The sequence below is a fragment of the Apium graveolens genome, chromosome 10 (assembly GCF_009905375.1).
Source record: "Apium graveolens cultivar Ventura chromosome 10, ASM990537v1, whole genome shotgun sequence".
NCBI classification, from domain to species: domain Eukaryota; kingdom Viridiplantae; phylum Streptophyta; class Magnoliopsida; order Apiales; family Apiaceae; genus Apium; species Apium graveolens.
In genome coordinates, this window is record NC_133656.1 from 188,566,062 (window position 1) to 188,575,163 (window position 9,102).

Here is a 9,102-nt window from a genome sequence, read left to right on the forward strand (position 1 = left end):
AATTCGCGAGCGGATAGGAAAACGTTCTGCAGCTTCCTATAGGCATTGAAGTCGTTGTAGCTAAGGTGGGAACTACCAATAGACTAAGCTTCAACTTTTGATGTACCAGATTTATGTATACTTATGAATTGTAATAATGGCAAAGAAAATGTAAATTTATTCAGAAAACCTTTTAAGGTGTATTGGCAGATAATTGTGGAATAAAATGACTTGTGATTATTTTTTGGATGTTCATCTCTGAGACTATAACATGTGGTGTGTGTGTTTATTGTGGAGTCACAGTACAGAGTAGTTGATTAATTATTAAGATTAGGTGTTATTAAGGGAAATGGAACTCGTGACAACCCGGATCCCCGACCCCGGATTTGGGGGTGTTACACTCTTGGATGGGCTTGGACCATCTCAGTTCATATGGGAGCCTTACCCTCTCGATATCATTGCTGATTGTTATTCCCTTAACAATATAGCAAGAATTACAGAAGGGGGGTTGAATGGAATTCTTGAACCTTTTTCTTGAAATAAAATGTTCAACTCGATTATGGATATATTTGTTTTGATTAGCACAATGCGGAATGTAAACTTGTATGAATCAAAACATAAGTAATTAAAAATAAGAGTCTTTAAAAACTTTCTGGTGGATTTAAACAATTCCACCAGAGATATATATAATATATTGAGAGGACTCTGTGTGCATAAATGCTCACAGCTGCTTACAAAATAGAACTGCTAAGAACACAGGAAATGCTAAAGATAGTGCTTACAAAAATTTCTCTGTGTTGTTTCTTAGCTATCTCAGTTATTTTTCTATTTGCTACTCTCTTGGTTTATATATTACCAAGATTACAAAGTCAAAAGAACTGAACAAATATAAAATCTAACAGTGTTGATCTTTGCTGCTTTTTGTCCTCTATTACCCAGTTAATGGGCTTCCACAGTGTATTTTGTATCCAACTCAACGGCTGTGTGTCAGCTTTCACTGTTCAACTGATGTTTAAATCTAGATATGATCATCTGTCGACTTTCAGATCATCCGTCGATGACTTAATTGATCATCCGTCGACTGCTATGTTAAACATTCGTTGATAGCTATTTTGGTCATCCGTCGAAGCTTTGTTAAGCATCCGTTGGTAGCTATTTTGGCACTTGACTTCATTTCACTTATACAGAATTATAAGACATTGCTTATGTACAATTAAACAACCTATTCTGCATATCTAGTTAAAGTCAACATGACTTATATGCTACTACAGATTCTATACAAAGGTGCATACAACATTGTGCTACAAACTTATTATTACATAAACTACTCACTCGATGGATAATGAGTTAATCATCCGTCGGGACTATAATGAGTTATCCGTCGAGACTATAATTCTTATCCATCGAGTGCTACATTATTTCACTAAGTAAAATCTACTTAGATGTTTTGTTTAGGTAATCATCAAGTACACAACATATTCACAACAATCTCCCCCAATTTATGTCTACTGGAATTGTAGCCATAAATTAAGAGATACTTGATGATGACAAAACATCCTAAACATATATCTTTAAAGATAAGTAGATAAAACTGAAAGTGCTTCAATTTAAACAAAAATGTACAAGGTTTGGCTCACAGTCAGTTTAAGATGCTCCTCTAGTCTGAGCAGATTTTTCTAGTTTCTTGAAGGTCGGGATCTTCTTCCAAGCTTTCTGTTGTTTTCTTCAATTTGATTCTGGAGCTGTCTGTGGAATTCTAATTCATCAGATTCTGAGAGATCTAACATTTCTTGCATTTCCAAGAGAGTCTCATTGCTAGAGATACTTAATTGGTCTTCTAATCTGAAGAATCTTCTCACACCCTTGTAATAATTGGGATATTACATAAATTAGCTTGTAGGGCCTTAGATGCACTCTTCTCCCTGTGTATGGAATGATAAGAGTTTTGGGTAGTGCATCTTTGGCTCTAACACTCCTTAGCTCTTCAATCTTCTTCAATACTAATCTTCTTGCAGTTACATTGAACCCAAAGTTTTTCTTGAAGGATGAATAAACTTTGATCAACACAGCTTGGCTTTCTTGAAGTATCCTGTGAAGAGGCCACTGAATCTCCCTTCCCCCTTTGTACTTGAACACCAACCTTTCAGGTAGGTTTCTGTATGCATCAATTGCCCTTACCTCATCCAGCTCCTCCAGATAAAGGTTTAGATCTGAGAATTCTTTGATGTCACACAAGTACAAGTAGTCTCCCCTGTTGACCTTGGGTTGAGCTTTGACTACTGACTTGGATTTGAGAGGTGACAGCTTCACTTTCTTAACTGCCCTTGATTTTGTCCTTCTTGGCTTAGTAAGAATTGGCAAGTTGAAGTCAGGAATTGGTAATTTATCCCACTCTATTGGCTCATCCTTTGGCACAATAGGCTCTCCATGTATGTTCCTGTAGGGGCCACCACCCTTATGTCTTCAAACACTACAGAGGGCTTTGATGCTTGAGTTTCAGGTTGAGTGGACTCCTTTGGAAATTGATCTTCCAATTCCTTGTCAACAACATCCAACTTTCTTTTTGTTCTTTTAGCCAGTTCTTTCTTTCTTGAGGATTTCTTCTATTCTTCAATCTTCTTCTCTGATTCAGTAGCTTGAGATGGTTGAGAGGGAATTTGTTGAGAAGAATTCACAGCCTGTAGCTTGGCCAAGATAGCAAACTGTTCTTTCTTTTGTTTAGACTTCTTTGCATCTAGAGCAGCTTGCCTCTTTTCCTGCTTCAATCTGGCTTTTTCTTCTTCCTTTGCATGAGCAAATTATGGATGTCCAGCTACCACACAAATTTCCTTCCCATTTATGAATATCTTTGCAATTCTCTTTCTTGAGGCTGAATCAGCTGGATCTTTGTAGAGGAGAATAGATCTTGACAGAAGCTTCTTTTCATCAGGCTTGGGTGTCTCATACACAGAATCCATAGGGTTCTTCAAAGATAACTTGGGATAGTTTGCCCTTGGTTTAAGAATTATCTCAGCCTTTATAGTCTTGATACATGAAGATTGTCCTTTCTCCAGATAGTTCATGCTCATCTCATTCACATTGATTGGCTTGACATGAGAGTGATGGATGGCTGACTGATCTGGTTCCTTGACTAATTGAAACTTTTTCTGTATTTTCTCATCAATCTTTTTCCAGTTGATCAGAGTCAACTCTCCTTTATCAGCATATTTCAAATTTGCTGCTGCTGCATTTATAAGATCTATACCATCTGCAACTGGTGGCTTGGAGATAGTAATTGAAGGTACAATTACTTTGCTGATTTGAATTAGAAGTTTCTCCCCCTCAGTTGATCCTTTCTCCCCCTTACTTGATTCTCTCTCCCCCTTTTTGTTATCATCAAGTGGAGGAGTTAGGCCTTGTGCTTTAGCCAGTTGCATAAGAATATTTGTCTGAGTCTGTTGATTTTGAAGAAGTAGAGCCACTGAATTCTCAATAACCTAAACTCTGTTCTCCAGCTTGGCTATCTTCTTGTCAGAATCCGATTCTCTCCTTAATCTTAGTAATAGATCATGCATGGTACCATATGGCATTATTGAATCCAGCTTCTCAGAGTTATATGTCTTTAAGTCAGCTATATCCTTTTTCAATTCATCCACACTAAGATTCTGTCTTGAGTGTTGGATCTTCATTAAATGTAAAGTGTCTAGCTGAGCTTGAAGAACAGCCTTAGTACCAGCATCTGAAGCTTCCTGAAGGGCCTGCTGAATAGCTATTACTTATTTTACCAAAGACACCTCAAATTGCCCTGGTGAGAATTCCTTTGCCCATGCCCATTTAGGTAAACTGAAAGCAGAACTTGGGCCTTCAGCTCCCCCTAAGTTCATTCTTCCATCCAAAGAACCAGAGTCATCATCATCAGAATTTACTCCAAATTCTTCAGATGGCTCTCCAGCTTGAGAAGGCATTCTATTCACAGCAGCTTTATCTCTTTGAAGAGATTCTGTGGTGTGCACTAAATTTAAAGTCTGCTCTGCCTCCACATTGCCCTGAGCAGCCAACAGTTGATAGGCTGAAATAGGGTGAGTAAAAGTGTCAGCATCCAAGGAAATGTTATCAATTACAGCTTTGTAATGTTGCTGAAATTGTCTTTCCTTTTCAGCATCATCCACAATCATTGACTCACTAGCAATGGCTGGTTCCATCCTTATTTCTCCAGTACCTGCCTTTCTCTCATATTCTCTCTTTCGTTGCATCAGGGTCTCACCCTGGCTCCCCACCCTCACACCCTCACCTTCACCTACTAAGGTGGGACTCCTCTCACTCACTTTTGCCAAACCTGAATGAATGGATTGCTGAGATTCACTCTTTTCCTCTCCTTTTTCCTGGGAGCAACCCAGCCTCTCACTCAATGCACTCTCCTCTCTCAGTCCTAAGAGTGATTGTATTACCACCAAATCTTCTGCACTTGAAATTATTGAAGTTTGAAGTTGTGCAGAGACACTCGACGGATAAGTGATATCCGTCGGGTGAGTGGTAAAGCTATCCGACGGATAACTGCTGTTAAGCTTATCCGTCGGGATACAATCACTACTCGACGGATGAGCAATATCCATCGAGAGAGTAGAAATGAATGAGGTGGGAAGAGAAACTATTGTTGACTCTGTGTTGATTGAAGTTATTTGAGGCACAGATGTCACAATAGAATCAGAAAGAATTGGCAAGTGAGCCAACAAATCATCTAAAAGATGATACTCACTTGCACTAGATTTTGGCTTCCCCAACAGAGTTAAAGAAGGGGAATCAGGAATTGAAGTGTTTATCATGTCCACTTCCAGTGAGTTAGTTGGTGAGTATTGTGTTTCTGTGGCTTCTATTATGAGAGATTTTGGCTGTGACTGCACATTTATTGGAGCCACATCAATCTGAATTTGAGAAGGTGCAGGGACTGTGTCTTTAGCACCAGTTTGCACTAAGTGTGTGCCCTGTGCATCCCCAGTTGTTTTGGATTTCTTTTTTCTAGTGTAAGTTTGGTGTGAGCTTGTGTCCCTAACCCTCTTGGCCTGTGCTCTTGGATGAGAGCTTTGTTCAATAGCCACATCCTTTTGGGCGGATGCAGCTAGAAGTGAGCTTTTGTCCCTTTTAAGCACTACAGTTTGTTGGGAAACTGCAGTGTGGCTAGGCTGGGATTCACTCAACTCTCCAACCTTATCCTTGGGGTTTCTTTGATGTTCACCCCTTCCCTCACCTATCTTACCCTCCTTCACACTCCCCTCTTTGGCTTTGGTAGATTTTTAAACTGGTACCTTTTGAGAGATACCAGGGGGGGTTTTCTTTGATTTGGATTTAGAAATTGCAGTTATTTTGGCAGCTTTGGTAGGCAACTGTTTGGTCATTGTCACAGTTTCCATAGCTATGCCTGAAGTCAAAGAAATAGAAGAGATTGGAATAGTTGAGGGTCTGGATGAACTTACCTCACTTAACTGAGGTGTCAGCATTACAGGAAAATATAACATTGGCACATCCTTGTGATGGTTGGCTCTGTTCAAGTCTGCAATGATTCTTCTCTCTTGAACCCAACAAGCTAATTTGTTGTTTAGATTCTCAAGTTCAATCTCTTGACAAAGATGGTTAGCCAAAAGCATAAAAAATCTAGCATAGTAAATATTCTTTCCTCTTTTGGCTAAGTCACCTAGTTTAAAACCTAACTCATACACAACAAGGTCACTGAAATTGTAATATTTGTCTGTAACTAGCATGTATAGCATGTTAAGCATGGAAATGTTCACAGAATCAAAATTACTGATTTTTCCAGAAAAGACTTTAGTTACTACATCACACAAGTAACTCCATTCCTTCCTAAGACCTAGTCTTCTAATTTCACTTAGTTTTGCAGTAGGAATTGCATAATGAATGGAATTGAGCATATTGACAATATCAGTGTCAGTGTGTGGTGCAGTTACATTATCATCAGGAATCTTGAAACATGCTTTTATTACATCACTATTGATACATAAATCATTACCTTTGATGGTTAGAGTGATGGTTTTGTCACTAGAGTTGTAGATTGCTGTTGTTCACATCTCCTCAACAACTTCACAATAAATTATGGGTGATTCCAGCATGGCAAAACTTAACTTGCAGTTGTTCACGAAGTCCATCATCTTATGATAGTCTTCAGATTGCTGAATCCCCTTATTGACCAAGGCAGTGAAGTTGTTCTTCTCATAGATGAACCCAGTCTGTGACATGATCTTAACTACGGGTGCCATTGTTAGAGAAGAAAAGCTTGAAGAGAAAGAGGATTTTTGCTTGAGAGAGAATGAAGTAACACAGTTGAATTTGAGAATGATAAAAGAAAATAATTAGAATGAGATAAGCTTTTATACTTTACTCAATATCAACTGATAAAAATAATAAAGAGAAGTAAATTACCCAATAGAAATTGTCTAAAATAGCCATTTTAAAATAAACTGTAAAAATTCTACCCATTATCCGTCGTGTAATGCTTACAAACTGTAAGTATACTCGATGGATAATGTTCAGGGAATTAACGGTTAAGATTTAGACACTTCGACGGATGAGGATAAGTTGATATCCGTCGAGCTTTAAAATACTCCAGAAAAGTAATTGATTTTCATTTACAATTTGTATATCGACGGATGACTCAACTCGATGGATAATGGTCATCCATCGAGATGCAAATTTTGACTTAGCCAAAATTTTCATCCAAGACTAAAAATCAGTTAAATTTCTGGCTACTTTTCAACTTGCAAAATAATTCAGATAAATTCAAGAGTAATTAAGCATACCTAACTCACCTACCAACCTAGAAAAGGTGGATTCATCCAGTGGCTTGGTAAAAATATCTGCAAGTTGCTTCTCACTTGGAACAAAATGTAACTCTACAGTACCATTCATTACATGTTCTCTTATGAAATGGTACTTGATGTCTATATGCTTTGTCCTTGAATGTTGCACTGGATTTTCAGTGATGGCAATTGCACTTGTGTTGTCACAGAAAATAGGAATCCTTTCAACTTGCAAACCATAGTCTAGCAATTGATTTTTCATCCATAAAATCTGTGCACAGCAACTGCCAGTAGCAATATATTCAGCTTCAACTGTAGAAGTAGAAACTGAATTTTGCTTTTTACTGAACCAGGACACAAGCTTGTCTCCTAAAAATTGATAGGTTCCTGTTGTGCTTTTTCTATCAATTCTGCAACCTGCATAATCTGCATCTGAATAACTAGTTAGATCAAAACCAGAATCTCTAGGATACCAAATGCCAAGGTTTGGTGTTCCTTTGAGATATCTGAAAATTCTCTTAATAGCTATCAAATGAGACTCTCTAGGATCAGCCTGAAATCTAGCACACAAACATGTAGCAAACATTATATCTGGCCTACTAGCTGTTAAGTACAGAAGTGAGCCAACCATGCCTCTATAACTTGAAATATCCACAGACTTTTCAGTAGTGTTTAGTTCAAGCTTAGTTACAGTGGCCATGGGAGTTTTTGCAGATGTGCAATCCATTAGATCAAACTTCTTTAAAAGATCAAAAATATATTTAGTTTGACTAATGAATATTCCATCACTAACTTGCTTAACTTGTAAACCAAGAAAGTAAGTTAGTTCTCCCATCATACTCATTTCATACTTGCTTTGCATCAGTTTGGCAAACTTTTTACAAAGTTTCTCATCTGTAGAGCCAAAAATAATATCATCTACATAAATTTGAACAAGTATGCTAGAGCCATTCATATTTCTGAAAAATAAAGTTTTATCTACAGTACCTCTTGTGAAGTGATTTTCCAAGAGGAACTTTGATAAAGTGTCATACCAGGCTCTAGGTACTTGCTTCAGTCCATAAAGTGCTTTCAGTAGATAATAGACATACTCTGGGAAATTTGGATCTTCAAAGCCAGGAGGTTGACTTACATACACTTCTTCCTCCAAATCTCCATTCAGAAAGGCACTTTTGACATCCATTTGATAGACCTTGAAATTGGCATGCGCTGCATAGGCTAAGAAGATTCTGATGGCTTCAAGTCTTGCAACAGGAGCAAATGTTTCATCAAAATATATTCCTTCTTGCTGACAATAGCCTTTAGCAACCAATCTTGCTTTGTTCCTTACTACTATGCCATTTTCATCCATCTTGTTTCTGAATACCCATTTGGTGTCTATTGGATTCTTTCCTGTAGGCTTGGGTACCAGCTTCCATACTTTATTCCTTTCAAATTGGTTTAGCTCCTCCTGCATAGCTAAAATCCAATCAGGATCTAACAAGGCTTCTTCTACCTTCTTTGGTTCTTCCTTAGACAGGAAGCTGCTGTATAGACATTCTTCTTGAGTTGCTCTCCTGGTTTGAACTCTGGAAGAAACATCACCAATAATCAGTTCAAAGGGGTGATCTTTTGTCCATTTTCTTGGTTGAGGTAGATTAGCCCTAGATGAAGAGACCTCAATGTTGTTTTGATGTGTGATTGAGTTTTAATTGCTAGAAGCTCCCCCTGAGTTTGTGGATCTTTGATTTGAGATTGGGGTGCTTTCTATGGGTGATCTGCCTTGACTTCCTGCTCCTTTTGATAACCCGACGGATGGTGAATTTTGAGTACCGACGGATGAGGCAGGTTGTCTTCCGACGGATAATACAGATTGCCTTCCGACGGATGAAGCATTATGTAACTCGACGGATGTTGAGTTTTGTGCTTCATTTATAGTAGATTTGTCTGCATTATCCTTAGACAGTGTTTCTTGATCACTCTCATCATCACTTTCATCACTAACCATCTCAACATTGTCGAATTTGAGGCTCTCATGGTAATCTCCATCTTTTAGTCCTTCAATCTTTTTATCATCAAACACAACATGTATAGATTCAACAACAATGTTGGTTCTTAGATTGTAGACTCTATATGCTTTACCAACAGCATATCCAACAAAAATTCCTTCATCTGCTTTAGCATCAAACTTCCCATTTTGATCAGTTTGATTTCTCAAAATATAGCATTTACAGCCAAAGACATGAAGAAAGTTCAGAGTTGGCTTCTTGTTCTTGAACAATTTATAAGGTGTCATGCATCTTGCTTGATTAATCAGAGAGATGTTCTGAGTGTAGCATGCAGTGTTTACAGCTTC